This window comes from Argiope bruennichi, chromosome 5 (genome assembly GCF_947563725.1).
Source record: "Argiope bruennichi chromosome 5, qqArgBrue1.1, whole genome shotgun sequence".
NCBI lineage: Eukaryota > Metazoa > Arthropoda > Arachnida > Araneae > Araneidae > Argiope > Argiope bruennichi.
Window position 1 is genome coordinate 60,538,758 of NC_079155.1, and position 18,283 is coordinate 60,557,040.

An 18,283-nucleotide genomic window follows, 5' to 3' on the forward strand; every position below is an offset into this window, starting at 1 on the left:
TAGTTATTCCATACAGAAAAAAAAAACAGTTAGCAATACAATTTCCGAACAAAAATAATTCCCTTTGAAAAGAATAATTGAATAATTCCCTGAGAAAAAAAAAAGAATCTAACTTACTAGTAATTCTGACATTTGATTCTTTTTTATTTCCTTATTATTTTAGAATCGTTTGCAATTTTTATTTTCAGATTTCAAGCTAAAAAATAAATTAAATTGATCGCTACTTTGTTATCCAATAAAATTAATTAAAATCGTCAATTCATATGTTATTTTAACGTATTTGTTTAATTCTAGAAGTATTTCTCTCTCCTTTTAAAAATAATATAAACTTAATAGCAAAATTAATAAATGTGAACAATAAAAATGAAAGAATTAATCTGTATGTTTACTTTTCAATCCGTTTATCAATTTTAATAATTTATAATCTTCGTTTATTAATTAAATTTTCAAATAGTCCTACTTTCAGAGTTATGATACAAGATGTTGGGTTCCATATCTGTATTTCTAATACAAATTATTACATGTGTCTTTTCATACAAATATATTTTAATCCGATGTAATACTAATCCGATTTTGTTCCATTTTCATATCAGATATAATTTTGAGAATTCAAATTCTCTCAAATGTTTATTCCAATGCTTACTGAAAAGATGCCGAAATTAATCATTTCAAGAAATTATAACCTGAAAAAGATTTTAATTCTTTCTTTAAATGTGTTCTCTTCTGAATTTAACTGAAAACATGCATTACGATGTTTTAAATATTGAATTTAATTACTCATGATGTTCTTTGAACGATAATGATATTGAATAAATTTCTTCGTGTACAATTTATAAAGGCTATAAAATAAGAATATATTTCTTAAAAATGTGAAAATCGTTTAAGAGAAATTGAATTGAAATCGAATTTATATGATATAAATATTTCCTTTTATAAGTTGATATAAAATTTACTTAATTAAATTTTGAAATTATAACAAGAAAATTATTTAATTACAAAATAGTTTCAAGCGTCTCTGAAACAGAAAATTTTGAACTGATCTAAAGAATTGTTTTGAATGCCAGTCGGACATTGCATAACGCAAATAAAACAACCTTCACTGCACGATAATAATTGATAGTTTTACACAGAAATAAAAAAAAAATTTAAGGGTTAAAATCTTCATTTCTTAAAGAAGTATTTTAGAGAAAAATTTGAGAAAATTTCAAGTAGATAATACTGTAAATGATTCTACGAAACCAAGAATTTTATACAGATTTAGAGGAGTTGGCCAGTTGGATATATAACATTGCATGACACAAATAAACTAGCTTTCACCGCACGTTTAAAGTAAATATACTCGTATAAATGAAACAAAGAAAAATCGGAAGATAAAATCTATTCAATTCTTTGAAAAGAATTTTTGGAAAGCTCTGTCATTTGTTTTTAAAAAGAATTATAGATAGAAAACATCATAATTTTTAAGTAGAGTAAAATATATCCAAAAAATATTTTTGATGATTTTAAAGAAATTTATTGGGTGCCGATAGAACAAATGTTTGAATGTATAACTCAGAAGCAAAATCACCAATCATTTCTTGTAAATAAACACACTCTTTTATGTCGAAATATATAATTAAGATGAAAGGAAAATATTTCCGATATTTTTGTAAAGAATTTATGAAAAGTTTTGATAAGCATTTTCCCACGAGAACTCCCTTTTATTAATGAATCAGTTATAACAAAATATGTAAATAAAAAGTTGTAATAAATAAAAACAAGTAAACACACGTTCAGTGCAAAATAAATGATCGAATTAATTCTGATAAGTGTTATCTTACAAGAAATTTGATGAAAGATTTTGATTTAAAAAATTATTATTTTCTAAGAATCTAAAATAATTATCTTTCAGGGTAAAAGTGTAGCTGCTATATTTTAAAATAACAGTATTTCCCTCATTATTTTATTTCCTGGTTAAACAAAACAATTAATTTTACTTAATAATTATTGTTTATAATAATAATAAGGACTCTACAAAAGATAAAATATTCTTTTTCCTTCCGATATATTCATAAACAAAACAATTATTCGTTTCATAAGTAGAAACTTTAGAAATTATTAAAAAAAATCTCAAACATGAAGAATTAATTATATATTATACAGTATGGCAATTAAAAAAATGTAAACAATAGCAGAAATTTCTAAAAATAATTCTAAATCATAAAAAAATTCTAAAAATCAAAATGCCTTCCACATTTAAAATATATATATATACAGCAATCCTCCAGTTTAGAGTATACGTTTAAATTAATTATGCTCAAGTACATTAATTAAAAATAATATATAAAAATATATAATGGTAAATATACGTTTTGACAGTATTCATTAAATATATCTTTCTTAATGCAATATTTCTTAAAACTTAAAACTCATTAACTTTTTTTAACGAAAATCCTTTGTTGTGATTACAAACATCTTTAAAATTTTAACCAAATTTAACCAAACCATTTTCTTATTTACAAAAACTCTACTTTTTTGTAATTGAAAATCAACGAATGGAAAAACTTATTAGAAAATTGGACTAAGAGGTGAAATGGTATTATTTGCAGAATATCGTAAAAAGACTTAATCCACTTATCTATTGATTGCAGAATATGTGTTCCTACCTTTTACTCTCTGCAAACATCAGGTTTCATTCCTTTCTGTACTAAGTGAGTCAAAGAGCGCCATATTCTTCAGTGATTCAGTGAGCATATAATCGACTCTCTCCCAAGCTGTTTACAGGAGCGAGAGATACATAGAAACATCTCCATGGGAATAAAAGGGTGCTTCACACGCAAACGCATAAACATTCGAATCCTCCAGATGATGTGAGGAAGGAAAAAACGTGAAAGAAAGCAACTCAGAAGCACAATGTTTTTTCGAAATTCCTTTGCAGTTGTTGCCAAGTTACAGTTAAGTATCATAACAAGATCTTTTTTGGCATTCTTTTGTTATCAGCGTAAAAAGAAAATTTGCACGCATGTTTGCAGATTTAAAATGTCTTTTTTTAAAAAAACGCTTTCTCTAAAGCTAGAATTAAACTAGCGAGAAGGATCTCCCCGAAACGTTCTTAGATATTTTCTAAAAAATGCAGTTTCGTATTATTAATCGTATGTTAATGACGTATAATAGTTACGAAAGAATCTAATAGATTACGATATTTGGCTATAAATCGTTAAGATATGGAGAAGAGAAAACCGAAAGTGAATAGTGGGCTTCTTTTGTCCGACCGATTAAAATCAAAATTTGACACAGAACTAGAATTGCAGTCAAATTTAAGTTGTTGGATTTCTAAGTTATCGCTTTTACAAGTTTATCAAACACAGACTGATAGGTAGTCAACCCTTTATAGACTTGAATTTAAATTTGCAACTTATCTACACTTTAGAAGTTAAAAAACTAGGTACCAATTTTTTTCTTAAATATTCTTCGTTTTGTAATTGTTGTGTTAATTTATATTTGGACAGTCAGATAGAGAAACTTCGACAGATGGTTTTCGTTCAAAATTTTATAGATATCTACAAATTTAGAATAGAGAACTTCACCAAATTTCATCCATCAGCTCAAATTATTCTTGTTGTATTCACAGACAGATGGATGGACGGACAAACAGACAGAAGAGAGACATAACTCCAAAAAATCTGTTTTCCAAATTCATGGAGATTTGAAACTTGAAGATGCATTAAAATCTCAAGTCTGAAATTTTTGAAGATTATTTTATATATTTTATATACAAGAAAATGAAAAAAATTTCTCTAGTTAATGAAATATCATTTCGTCGTATGAATAGACTTTTGTTTACCTTTGACAGGATGTTAATTTGAATGGTGCAGGATAGTACAGATTTAAGTTACGATTAAATGGCTTGTTGCAACAAGACAAAGATGTAGCATTACTAGAATTATGTAAATTTGAAGTGAACAAATTTAATTACTACGTTAAATTTTAATCGTTTGAAAAGATACTTTAGTATTGTATGAGAGTACATTTGGATTAATTTGAATGGTACGAGGTGAGTATGCATTGGTGTTACAACAAGACATCAATGCAGTGTTCACAAGAATTATGTAAATTTACAGAGCAAGGAATTAATTTCCATATTAAGTTTTAATCATAAGAAAAGGGTTTTTTTTTAATTATACTGTTTTCTAAAGTACAAATCTGTGACAGCTTTCACTTAATACTTGTTATAAAGAAATAAAATGCCCATAGTGAAAAAAAACTAAAACAAAACGTTTCAACCGAAAATGAAATAAAAAATTTCAATTTTTTTCTATCGAAAGTTCTGAATTTCAGTTTATGATATATTTGTATTTTCTCAATTGATATTTGATTGCCTGAAAAGGTTACTAAAACTACTAAGACCATTTTTATGTAGAAATGATTTATGTAAAAGCAGTTGACACCTGTTAAGGCGATTGATACAAAAGTACACGGCACATGTAAATTACAAAACGATACATTTATCCCATTTTAAAGCATTAATTTTGTTTTTTAACAATGAACATTTTCAAAGAGAAAAGAAGTGACAGCTTTTAAATTTCCTTCAAAATATATGCTTAACACTCTAGATATGATCCATTTACTTAAATATAATAAAGAATTTGTTATCTTTCTTGTCAAACTAGCAGAAGAGTAAAAATGGTTTATTTTAGCAAAGTACTGTCGAAACAGGTAATTTATTCTTCATTTTTCATGAAGTGTCATTCTTCATTTTTCATGAATATTTTCTCTGACAACATATGTGAGAGAAAAATTTATCTATCTAAAATTTTTCCTATATCCTTTATTTTGAATGTTTTTTTATAAAACTGTTTTTTTATAAACATCAAGCTATAAGTATTACAACTTAAATTTCAGCAATAAAATTATTTTACAGCATTCTTTTTTTTTCTTAGTAAAATACAGGCGAATTTAAAATATTTGTAAAATTAAATTCATAATATTTACATCAGTAATATTTAATCAATTCATTATTACTTATTATTTTATTTCATCATTCTTCATTCTCTTAATAGCACTTCCATAAATAATTAAAGGTCAAATTGCAAAATAATATATTTCCATTCTAACATATCCAATACTCTATATGAGAATGTTAAAATTGGCTTCATACTAACCAAATCATAGAGCATTTTCATTAATATCAAGCTCACAAATTATGATTATTATTTTATCTTTTCAGTTATTCCTCAGTGTATATATATATATATATATATATATATATATATATATATATATATATATATATATATATATATATATATATATATATATATATATACTAGCCGCCTTTGGCGACCAGCCGGTTCGCCAGTATTACCACTCGCTACAATTTTCAATTAAATATTTTAAGTAACTGGTCTCTTAATAGATTCTCAAACAAAACATTTTTAATCTTCAAATTTTAATAGTCATACCAAACTTATACTGTTGTTTAGATCGTTTCGTTCAATTTACTATATATATTTTCCTAATGTGTTGTCATTTCCGATAAAACTTCAACTTTAATTTAAAGTGGAAATGCTGAAATTGCAATTAGTATAAAGATATTTTTTAATGAAACCAAGCATTTTATTTTATTTATCATTTTTATTGTTATTTTTTTATTATTATTATTATTGAATATGAGTATTGCAAACAGAATCGCGGGTATTTAAATCTTATGTGAACTACAAAATATTTTTCATAATTTATGTAATATCTCAAACAATAATTCAACAAAAATTTATCAGATTCAGCATAAAATTCAGTCTTTAGTTTTGCTTTCAAAAGGGTTGAAATGAAATCAATAAAAATATTTTGTTCCGGCCTATAAATATATTTCAAAAATTATGAAGTCTAAATTTAATGCAGTAAGGTATCATATTCTGAGAAATATTCTGGGCACACCAAATTTTAAATAAATGAGTGAATGTTTATATTTTCCACGATCAACTAAGACTTATTTATGAAGTTTTGAATGTTAAAAATTTAGAAAAACTCAACATTTTCATAATATTAGGCCAATTAATCTTGAGAAACCTGCGCGCTGATTGGCGTATTTTCTTTGAAACGATCGATGAAAAATCTAAAATTATCCTTTTTTTTATTGAATAGCGATATATAAATTTTCATAAATCAGTCAGTTTAAGTGATTGATTTAGTTGATTGGAAATTAACTCTTTTTATTTAAAATATTAGTGTTTCAAGAACACTTTGTATTCGTGATTTCCATAGCAGAAGCTTTATGTAAAATCAAAAGTTCGTTATTTATTAGAGCATTTATTGAATCAAGTTACATAAAATATAATCATTTTCCATTTAGACCATTTTAGCAGATCTGTGTCTTACTAAAGGTTTACAAATTAGCTGTGTGGCCCTGATTTGAATGGATATCCTGTTCATATTAAACAAAACTTGGCTTAAAATAAAACTGATTTATTGGATTAATAATATAGAAAGTGTAAAAGATCATAAAATAATTTTTCTTGAATTTATTTTTTGAAAAAAATAATATTTCATATTTGTTTCATTTCCTACAGACACGTGCCGAAAATTATATTTTTGCAGATTTCATTTCCAAAAAGATTTAATTTATTTTTAGTTGGAGCTTTAATCAATGTGATGGCAACACTTTGAAAAAAGCTAATTTTTTTCCCATGAATGCGAAACGTGCTCGTGCAGCTTAAATTTTATTTTTATTTGGTACGAAAAAAATTGTTGAAAAATATAGTTAAAATATTTATTTAAAAATTCATTAAAAATAAAAATTTAATTTTAAAGTTAAAACATTGGTATCATTTAAAAGATAGATTTTTTATCTTTAACTTCATGTAAAAATCTTTTTGTGCGGTAATATTTTCGGAAGTTATAGCAGAAACATGCCAAAATTTCGCTTAAATTTTAAATAAATAAAATTCTAATTAAAAGTTTGAAAAAATAACCCCCAGGTGCACATTCTCGGCCTCCAAGGTATACACGTGCCAAATTTGGTAGCTGTAGGTTGAATGGTCTGGCCTGTAGAGCGCCAACACACACACACACATTGAGCTTTATTATAAGTATAGATATTGAACCAGGAAAACCGTTCCGCATTTGATGTTCTTATTCAGAATAGTTATTCAACTGAATTTTAGGCAAAGTATTATAGATGTTATTTGTTTAATTCTGTAAATATTTTAAATGGAAATCTTCCAATTTATTTATTTAATATTGCCAATTATTGAGCTATGCATATAAAATAAATGCTTATATGCTTACAAAAATAATTAAAAATTACAAGAAATGGATAAAATAAATCTAATCACTGGAAAATAATTCACAATTCAAAAGAATAATTTCAAAGTTAAATTCGGAATTCAAATCAATACTTTTTTATTGGAAATAACTGTTCTGTTTGATTATAAGATTCCATAAATTCTTTCTCCATTATTTTTGCAAATAAAGAGGATAAAAATATCGATATTTTTTGAAATCATTAATAGAACTGTAATATGTTTACTATGAATTGCTTATCTTTAACGCAACCGGTAACAACCATTCGTAAAATATCATAGATATTGTAATTCTGTATTGTAATTGATTAAAAAGTCATAGGAAAATTTCTCGAATATTCCATGCTTTCATAAATAATCTAAGAATTTCGTAGAGAGTAAAATTCAGAAAAATTCTATTTAAAAGAAATATTATCCAAATATTACCTTTTTCAGTCACAGATCCTAACTCATCATTAACATGTGATTTCATTCATCATGTCATAAAAAAAACTATTTTTGCTGTAGTTACTAAAATAATAAACAAGTAACTGCAAGTTATTTATTTGGTTTTTTGTAATGAATCAAAAATGATAAAGCATTCTGATCAATTTACTCTATATATTTTAACTAAATTTTTCTTAATCATGTTAAATCGAGATCCTGATTTATCAAATTTAACTTTGCATAAAATCTCAGAAAGTTTCAAAGATGTAATGCAACAAAAAGTAATATTTAATGACTCAAGGAACCATTATTGAGTATCTAAGAAATCAAATTAATTTCAGAATCAAAAATTAAAATAAATTTATTGGATTGTGTTTTATGTGTAAGCTAATACTTATCTCAAGTTACTCTGCCCTAAAGATATATCATATGTTTTTGGACTTAAAATGTTAGTAGAGTGTCATGAAAAATTATTCTCCCTTTGTTTAATTAAAATTTTCAAAACAGAAAACTTTAATTTTGCTCACAAAAAAACTTCTAAAGCAATATATTTATTTGAAGATAATTTAGAGCTCCTAAATAAAGTGGTTCAAAGTATCCTTTAAATCTTGTCATACACTTTCAGTGCCTTGAGAATTTCTCGTTTAGAGATATTACAGAAACAAATACTTCTGCAAAAATGGAAAAAGCATCATATCATATCAAAATGGAAAAAGCATCAAATCAAATCATGCTCAAAGAGAATTTAACTTCAAACTGCTTATTTCTTTGGTACTTTTAATTAATTCTTTATAATAACTTCTATAATTTTCTAGTAATAACTTTTAATTAATTCAAACGTTTTGGCCAATGTGGAATTGTTAGTAATTTGCAAAACATGTGCATCAAATTTACCTTTGCCAAATATACATTTTTTGGATTTGATACAAATTTTTGCATGAGAATTCTCTTTTTTTTTTAATAATAAAAAGGTAGACTAAACGTCCTGGGTACATGTAGAAATTTAATATTTTTAATAATCTTAATAAAAATAAATAAAGAACTGTAATATCATAAACATGTTAATATCCTTTCTCCTTGAATATAAAGGCATAAAAATAGAATTCAGTTTTCTAAATTAAGCATTTCAGCAAAAATGATAGTTGAAATGAAAAAAGGATAAAAGGATAATGATAAAGGATAAAGGATGCAAAGAGAGCAATCTATTAAATATTAGAGATTAATTTAATAACGATGTTACAAATATCTGTGGCTCTGGAACAGATAAAGAAAGATTCTTAAGCATTTCTGTCTTGATTTTAAAATAGGAAGAGATATCTTTAATTTTTGCTATCGTTATTTGTATTAGCACATTCGGATTGTAAACTTTACCAGCTTGTTCTAAAAAATTAATAAAGATAGAAACAAAGCCCTGAAACTAGAAATAAAAACAAAATCAGATTGTGGTTTAGGGGAAGGTCATTTTATGCACTACTGCCTAATTTTATAGTCCAGCTATAAAAGTCGTAGCTGAATTTCTAAGGGTACGTATTGTATTTCTTCCTTTTTTATGCCAACGATATAATGCATTGCATTTTTAGAGCAGAGATATAAAAGAATGTAATATTTAAAGCTGACAGTGAATTTTACTGTAAAGAAAATCGTGAAATACAATGTGTTACTCTCGTACTCACAAAACTTTGTGGAATGCTCCAAGATTTTTTTTATTTGCTTGTCCCTATAATATCAATTTTTCATTGTGGTTGCCCCGAAATCACTAAAATAAAGCTGATAGACATTCGAAAAGGGAACAAACATACAGGAAACATGAAACATGATTTTTTATTTAATACATATAATAAGTTCATTGATTAAATTCCAGAAATAGGTCCGAAAAAATTAGCAGAAAGGATTTTCAAGTAAAATAACTGAAAGTATTCTTTAGGGGTAGATGAATATTAATACAATGAATATGTATATTAAATTTTCTGATGTATTTTTTGTAAATGTTTTAAGTAAAATCTTCAATAAAAAATGAAACACCTCTGTAAATTTGTTATTTATTATCGCATCTTCACAAAATTGCTATCTATGGAAATTAAGGGATAGAACTGAAAGGAATAGATTTGGAAAAATAGACAAATTGGTAAATTGAGTTGATTAACATAGTGGACTAATTACTATACCGAAATTTTTCCATTACAAAAATTGAGAATTTTAAACAATTCTATTTCAGAGGGCCTTTTTATATATGTGTGTCAAATTTCGTTTCGAAATTCGCAATATCTCTTGAGATATAATTAAATGTGTATAATGGAAACTCCGCCCAAAAAGAGCCAACACTCTGGGAATCATATATTAAGTGAATCTCGGTTTGTTAATAGACTTCATATTCACATGGCTTTTTGAAGAATAAACAATACGTTTCACATTTATCCTTAATGTGAATATAATTTTTCAAATTATAATTTTTGTATTTTTTTTATATATTGAAGCCTTTTTTATTATTTTTTAAATCATTTTATCATTTAGCCTTCTAAGCTGATCCCACCCTAAGTAATTAGCAGACATCTTAATTTTTATAGCGAATGAAATAAGTTGTTTATCGCATTTTTTTTCTGTCTCGTATAAGTAATATAGAGAAAGTAAAGTAAATGTCAAAAACTTCGAACTCGAGATTTGGTCGAATCTTCACATTTTAGACCCCCCTGAGTTCGAAAAAGACATTTTTGGAAATGTTCGTCTATCTATCTCTGACAAAGATAACTCAAAAATATTCTGAGCCAGATTGATGAAATTTAGTATACGGTTTTTACACTAAATTTATATATTTCTAACAAATTTTGAGCAAATGATAAGCAGAAGCAATCTGTCTGTCTGGTTGTTCGAATATAAGTGAACGTGATAATAGCATAACGAAGAAATCTAGATGGATAAAATTCAGCACATACATTTAACATCTATAGTTTAAACATCTTTATTAGATAGTATGCGAGAAAATTTTGGAGAGACCATTTCCGCTGGTTTTACAAAAAAAAATGCTGATTGATGAAATGCAAATACCGTAAAGATATTTTAAACCAATAAAATTGTCAATGTTTATTAAAAGGGAGAATTTTATTTTCAGTTGGAATTATTGTTAGTCAGATAGGAGATTTATTAAATTTTACCAGGTTATTTTATTATTATAAAAGCATTACGATTTTTTCACCGAGGTTAAAAATATTTTAATTGCTTCAATTTTATATCCAAATGTTAATATTTAAACCTTTTATCTGTTAATACTAAAATAATAAAATTTTAAATTATGAAATTACTACGGAACTAAAAGCTAATTATCTGGATGAAATTCGGTTTAACTGGTTAAAGATTTGCATGAGGGTAATATTTATGATGATGAAACAATATCTGAAATAAACATTTTTTTACTTGCCCTTATATGAATTATGCCATTGAATGTATAAATAATAGGGGCTAATCAATTTTCTTATTTTAGCGTTATTTAACTTACTGAATTGTAAGAAATGGTACGGGTTTTCTTGGATTTCTATTTTTACTTGAAAATGATTTTTGATCGTAAAGAGTAAAAATTAATTAAACATTCCTACAGTCAATCTGTTCTGAAATTAAATTTTATATCATCTGAGTGAAAAAAAAATATTTTTTAAAAGAAAGCAAGTTTGTGTTAAATTAAAATCGTTTGATCTGAAAATAAATTTACTATTTAACTAGCTGCGATATTATAATTGCCGTAAAATCTCGTGCTTCATGAAGAGCAGATCTATAAATAAAAATAAATTTAATATAAGATCCATCAAAAAGTGAGGGTTGCTAATCAACTGTAGGAGATTTACAATTTTTTTGAATATTTCGAAATCTATTTAGGAAAGCAGTTTAGCTCTCACGCAAAATTTTTATTAAGCTACTATCAATACTACTTTCAAGAAGTACAATTAATTTTTTCCTCGTTCATGTTTAAAAATTCATTAAAAAAATATTAAATTTGTATTATTTAGGCATTTATTTCTTGATTTTATGAAATATGATAATTTTATGAATAATTAAATGAGTGAAAAAAATTTTGACAAATATGTAATAGTTTCGGAGATATCGACGATTATTCATAAGACTCATTTTTCTTAAGACAAATAAATTTCAAGTGGCTCTTGTGAAAGAAAAAATATAGGAGGCAACATTAAGAGTTGTAACAAGAAAATTGTCATTCATAAATTCATAAGACTCATTTTTCTTAAGACAAATAAATTTCAAGTGGCTCTTGTAAAAGAAAAAATATAGGAGGCAACATTAAGAGTTGTAACAAGAAAATTGTCATTCATAAATTCATAAGACTCATTTTTCTTAAGACAAATAAATTTCAAGTGGCTCTTGTAAAAGAAAAAATATAGGAGGCAACATTAAGAGTTGTAACAAGAAAATTGTCCTTCATAAATTCATAAGACTCATTTTTCTTAAGACAAATAAATTTCAAGTGGCTCTTGTAAAAGAAAAAATATAGGAGGCAACATTAAGAGTTGTAACAAGAAAATTGTCCTTCATAAATTCATAAGACTCATTTTTCTTAAGACAAATAAATTTCAAGTGGCTCTTGTAAAAGAAAAAATATAGGAGGCAACATTAAGAGTTGTAACAAGAAAATTATCGCTGTTGCCAATCCTTTTCGCCTAAACTTAAGTTGTTCTCATTAGTTTTTATTAAACTCAAGTTGTTCTCATTTAGACTTCATAGATTACAAATATACAAGTAAGAAATCGAAGAACAAAATATTCTCAAAAGTCCTCAGTGATAAAGTCTGCATATTGTCAGTCGTTGAATGTGAAAGAACTTTTTTAAAGCTTTCATATCGACAATTAGAACGGTAAATATAAAAGATACGCGATTAAAAAAATCCAGAAATTCCAAGAAATCTTGGAATAGAAATTTTTTAAAGGCAATAATACTTATCTGTAACTAAAAATAACTTTTAATATTCTATTTTTAAAATACTCAAATTTTTACAGGTAGCAACTATATTTGCTATTTAACCTGTTAAGCATATATAGAATTACAGAATCGTATTACGGCAAAAATTCGTCCCGAAATAATTCTCATGTTGCTTTAAAACTGAACATATAGCATATTAAACTCAACCAAAATATGGGATTATTTTAAGAGAAAGTAATATGCTTTTTCAGGTTTTATCTTTAATAGACAAAATATTAGACCTGAAAGAAATCTGCCAAGAGAGCATTTCTATTTAATTATGTAACCCTGTAAATTCGATATCGATTAATAATTTGATCTCCTAATCCAGCAACATTATTACTATAATTCCATACTGGAATATAGGAAGTTAAAAATAGAATTCCTTTTTCTAAAAATAAATATATCATTGAATGTGAAAAATAAAAAAAAGCTTTGATAAATCAAAAAGGAAAAAAATAATGATACTTACTGTTTCATTTATTAATGATTTCCCTAACGATTGTGTCTCTTAAGACTAAAGAGAAATAAATTTCACAGTTGATTGCTTCACTTTGCGAAATCCTGAAAGATTTCTTTTTCTTTTCTTTTCTTTTGTAACTTCCTCTGACACATTCGGGTAACGACTTTCATGGATTCGTTACAAAAATAAACAAAAATTAAATACATTCTGGGCGGAAAGTGATATCGCATACAGACGGTTGTTTTATTTTATATTCGAACTATAAAAACGATGGCAGAAATTTCGGTAAGGGCGGATTGTATTTCGTGTTTTTATATGCCCCTCAAACAGAACAACTCATTCTTAGGGCAGCGTAATAAAAGAAGTAACGTTATATTAAGCAGAAGGAAAATTTTAATGCAACTGTAACTGTTAGATAGATACAAAATGTTACAGCTTATTTCGGAAATTGCCGCAAGTTTTTTATCTCTCAGTTTCCACGGTATCCACGTATAACTTATGGTTAAATGGAAATCAAAACAGAAAGTTCTTAAATGTTCCGGAATAAAAAAAGAAACATTTACATATTACGAAAGGCTAATGGATTATTCAGCCATCTGGATATACAAAACCATAGTTATTGGATACACGAAATGTTACTGACATAAATAATTATGTGATTGCAGTTTTCGACTTTAAAAAAATTAGTACCGATTTGTACTTCCAAATGAATTGCCTTTTTCATCTTTTAACTTTAACTCATTCTATAAAATGAATGGAGAAACATTTCAATGTGCAACAGGATATCATATATTAATATTTTTTTGTATTTCGACAAAATATATTGAAGATATATTAATAATTATCAACTTTTGGTGAACAGTTGATTCGCCATGAATATTGGTTATATTTAATTTCAGTTAAATCGCTTATATATAATATCATAATCACGATTCCGTCAGATTGTCAAACTTTAAAGCCATTGTTATTTTAATTATCTGTTCTGCTTATTGTGAATATAAACCTATTTAATGGAGACACTTTTATAGTGAAAGCTTATAAGCCAGTTAACAGCCACGATGCACGAGCAATTGCTTTTGTATTGTGGTCATGTTACTCGACTGCGAATCACAAGGTCCCAGGTTCTATTCTCACTCATCGCATTGGTGACCTCGGACGATGAACCTTCAACCTTCGTACAGTTATTGTGGCGCCATCTACCCACAGCAAAACCAAAGTCGTTAGATTCACGTGACTAAGCAACAGCATCAGCAACCACTCACCCACACAAGCTCGCCATAACGTTTGGCGCTACTCAAATGGTACAGGCGCATTAGAACCACTCAACAGCCATATAATTCGTCTCACTGGAGCGAGAGTCTGTAGTGAAAGCTTATAAGCCAGCTACGCTACATGAGCAATTGCTTTTGTATTGTGGTCATGTTACTAGGCTACGAACCACAAGGTCCCAGGTTCTATCCTCGCTCATCCCAATTCGGCACAGTTTCATAACATCATAGAATTATGAAAAAGGTAAATATTCTATTGTCTTCTAAATTTCTCAATATTTCAGCTGCACATTTTTATTTATAATGTAAACTATACAAAAATTATTCTTCAGTATTGTATTCTTCACAGATATTAACCGGCTTTAATGTCTACTAATTTGACGGAAATCATGGACATTACTTTATACCTAAGTGATTTATGCAAAATTAAATACAATCAATATTCCCGACGAACCAGCTGTTCGCCAGAGGCATCTAGTCCAAAATAAACGGATCGCTAGACTTTCTCTTAAGCTTTAGCAGTAAAAAATATTTTTATTAAACTTGAAGCATGAATGATTAAAATTAAATTAGATTTTATCAAGAAAAATTCAATTTTTAAAGAAACTTTTTTGTCAATTTTAAAAAATAAATTTTATTAGAAATCATCCTTTTATGCATACATATCTTGAATGGATATACATTAATAAATAATAGATGGTGGAAAAATTTTATAAAAATAATTTCCCAAAATACGTGTTTATTACTTTGATAAAAAGTAAAAGTCTTATGTTAATTATTAGGAACTTTTAGCTTTTATTTTATAATTCATTTGTATAAAATTATACACCAGTAATCATTTATTGACAAATTAACTCCTAGAAAAGGACATTTATTTGAATTTAAAACTAGATTAAATTAATGAATTAAATGACAATTACTTCCAGAAAATGTTAAAATAATGAAATTAAAATACAGAAGTCACCAAAATTTGAAAATTTTAGCATATTAGTGAAAGAATGAAAAATCGATTACAAAATTCTATCTCCAAAGTTATTAAATAAATCAAATTAAAGGAAGGTGTGTTTTTTTTAAAGGAGGTGGTAATTTAATAGTTTGCATAACTAACTGTTTTTAGAAATTTACTGCACACAGTTTCAGTTCCAGTTTTTGAACGCAGCCAACTTACTAGAATAATTTAAGAATTTTAATAATTAGTCACATTTTTAATGCATACTTTAAAGTCTTTAAAATAAAATATCTATTTAAAAATATTTCATTTTTTTTGTTTGTTTATTTTCTAATGTTAGAAATTCCATTCATTTAAGAAATATTTTCAACAATTCCTCTGACTTCATCGCAACTTCAGCTTTGGACTCGTGATTGCATAAGACTGAGTAGTCAAAAATCAAGAATCTGTTTAAGAAAGTTTTGCTTTTGATAATAGTGAGCAAATAGTGAACCTTCCGCAAAATCTTCAAAGAGAGCTTTTCCTTTAGTTATTAATAACATATATTAAAGTTTGATGGTTCTCCAAAGACGTTTCATTCTATCCTCTGATTGTATCCAGTAACATTATTTGTTCCAATCCAATTAAGAGAATGGGGAAAATATAGAGGAGTAAGAATTTCGCTGTTCAAAATAAGGATTATGAGGAATACAAGAAACAAGAAGAGTGAAATTATAGAAAATAAACAAAGAACGTCTATTAATAGAATAGAAGAAAGAAGCATCCAGAAAATATTTGAAAAAATGAAAAGGTACTTGGACTGAGATAAAATGATTTAAGTAAACAAATTTTAGAATGCAATTGAATATTAAATACTTACCTGAAAAGGGCTTCTTGGCCGATAGTGCTCCATATATCTGAAGATGAATGTTACGAATTTGTAACATTACTTCCACGCGCAATGAGTCTCCTGGTAAGGAAGATCGTTTTACAGATAGTTTTGATGGAATTGTTTTGAATGCCGAGTCAGTAACTACTGACCTCAGCGCCAAATTTGGCGACTATTTGGCAACTTGGTGACGAATTGGATGACATCGGCGACAAAATTCTAAGCACGTGAAACTCCTGGAATTTTGTTGATCCTTCAATTAGGAGCAACGATTCGATTATTTTCTAGAACATTCGTTATCTTAAGCTGAATCAGTCAATATTGAATCAGGGAGAGTAGAAGACAATTCGAGAGACGTGAGTAGTTGAGCGAAGTCTCTCTCTGAGAGCTTTGTATTATTATGGTTATTTATTACAGATTTTCTGCTTTGTACGACTGTTTAATGCAAGCACTGTTCTTCTGTACACTTCTGCTATATTTCGCTGCTCTGTATTCATATTCTCTTTTAGAATAAAGCGACATTATTTGTTAGTGAGCCTGTTGTATTTTTTCATCATACAAACCACGAATGGTTGTTTTAGATTGTTTTGCATAGCAATGATTCTTACGCCTGATTGCTTGATTTCATTAAATTAGAAGGGGCATTTTTCCATGAACGTTTGGAGCTGAAGGGATTTTTAGTGATTGCTGGTAAAAAGTAAATAAATAAATAAAAATCGAAAACTATTCATCTGATTAAACATATTTATTACATAAATTGAGCTAGGGAATAAGAATAGCATAAGAATCTGTTGTCAAAAATCAAGAATTTACTTAAGAGAGCTTCATGATTATTTTGTTTTGATAATAGTTAGCAAATACTGGATTTTCTGAAAAGTATATCGAAATATTTTCCTTGGATATTAATAACAAGCATTAAAGTTCGATAACTCTCCAAAAAAGCCTATTCCGGTTCGCTGATTGTATCCAGTAACATTACTTGTTCCAATCCAATAACAAGAATGAGGGGAAAAAAGAGGAAAGAACTTCACGGTTCAAAATAAACATTCCTCTGACTATGAGAAGTAGAAAGAATGAAAATGAAGAAAATAAGGAAAGAATACCTATTAATAGAATAGAAGAAAGAAATGTCTATTAAATGTTGGAGATTTATTTGGACTGAGCTCTTTAGGACTGATGAGGAATGATTCTTACACCTGATTGCTTAATTTCGTAAAATAGTAAGGGATATTTCTTTTCCCCATGTTTTTCAGAAAAAACTTACGAAACGAAAGAGAATTTGATTGTAAAAGATAAAAATAACTAAAAACTGAAAACTGAAAAAATTGACTTTAATTGGGAAATTGAAGTTACGTGCAGGTGTATAAATTTGTAATCAACTACTTTTGTAAAATTCATGGCTAAAGTTTTTATAAAACAGAATTTTGTTTTATTTTATGATATCAATCTAATATTGCTTCTCTTTAGAGTTGTAACTTTAAAAAAATTGTACTGTTTAAGAAAGAGAAAGTACTTTTATTGCAAAGAAAAACAACTTTGCATTACAATGAGCTATTATCTTACTAATTGAAATTGTGAAACACGTTTGAATGCTTTTTTATCTCTTAATTTTCACACTGTTGAAATTTAACATGCTTTTAATAGAGAGCTGCAAAAAAAAAAGCCAAAAGGTTTAGGTGAAAAAAAATTATTTTCATAGCATAAACCATTGAATATTCATATCTGTTAATATGCAGTAATAAATTTGCTAAAAAGCATTTGTTTATTGTTGTTGTTGTGGTGGTGGTGGTGGTAAGCAAATATACAAGTTAATTGGACCTGATAAAAAAGAGATCATATTAAGGTTTCATTTGTATCTTGACCTTGGTTCATGCAATAAATAACCCAAAGAAGAGTAATAATTGCATTACATAAATTACATAATTGCTTAATTAAATAATTGCATTACATTTCTGTAATTTGTGCTATTTAGATATCTCTCGATGCCGTTACTTAGTTGAAATATTTCTTTATTTAAACACAAATGCTTACTAAAGTGAGTTTTATGAATTCATTGAATTGCAATTAAAGCGT

General features: G+C 26.9%; 1 protein-coding gene across 3 annotated transcripts in view; it reads right to left on the reverse strand.

Moving 5' to 3' along the window:
* LOC129969284 (adhesion G-protein coupled receptor D1-like) overlaps positions 1–13,191 on the reverse strand; it is a 47,929-nt gene extending 34,738 nt beyond the window's left edge. Inside the window, exon 1 of one of the 3 annotated variants that reach the window (XM_056083782.1) lies at positions 13,135–13,191. The gene's annotated coding sequence lies outside the window, so the exon portion shown is untranslated. Of the gene's footprint in view, positions 1–2,645; positions 2,731–13,134 lie in introns of those variants that run through there. The other 2 variants (XM_056083780.1, XM_056083783.1) reach the window with 2 other exon arrangements.
* Between the last annotated feature and the right edge of the window lie 5,092 nt (positions 13,192–18,283).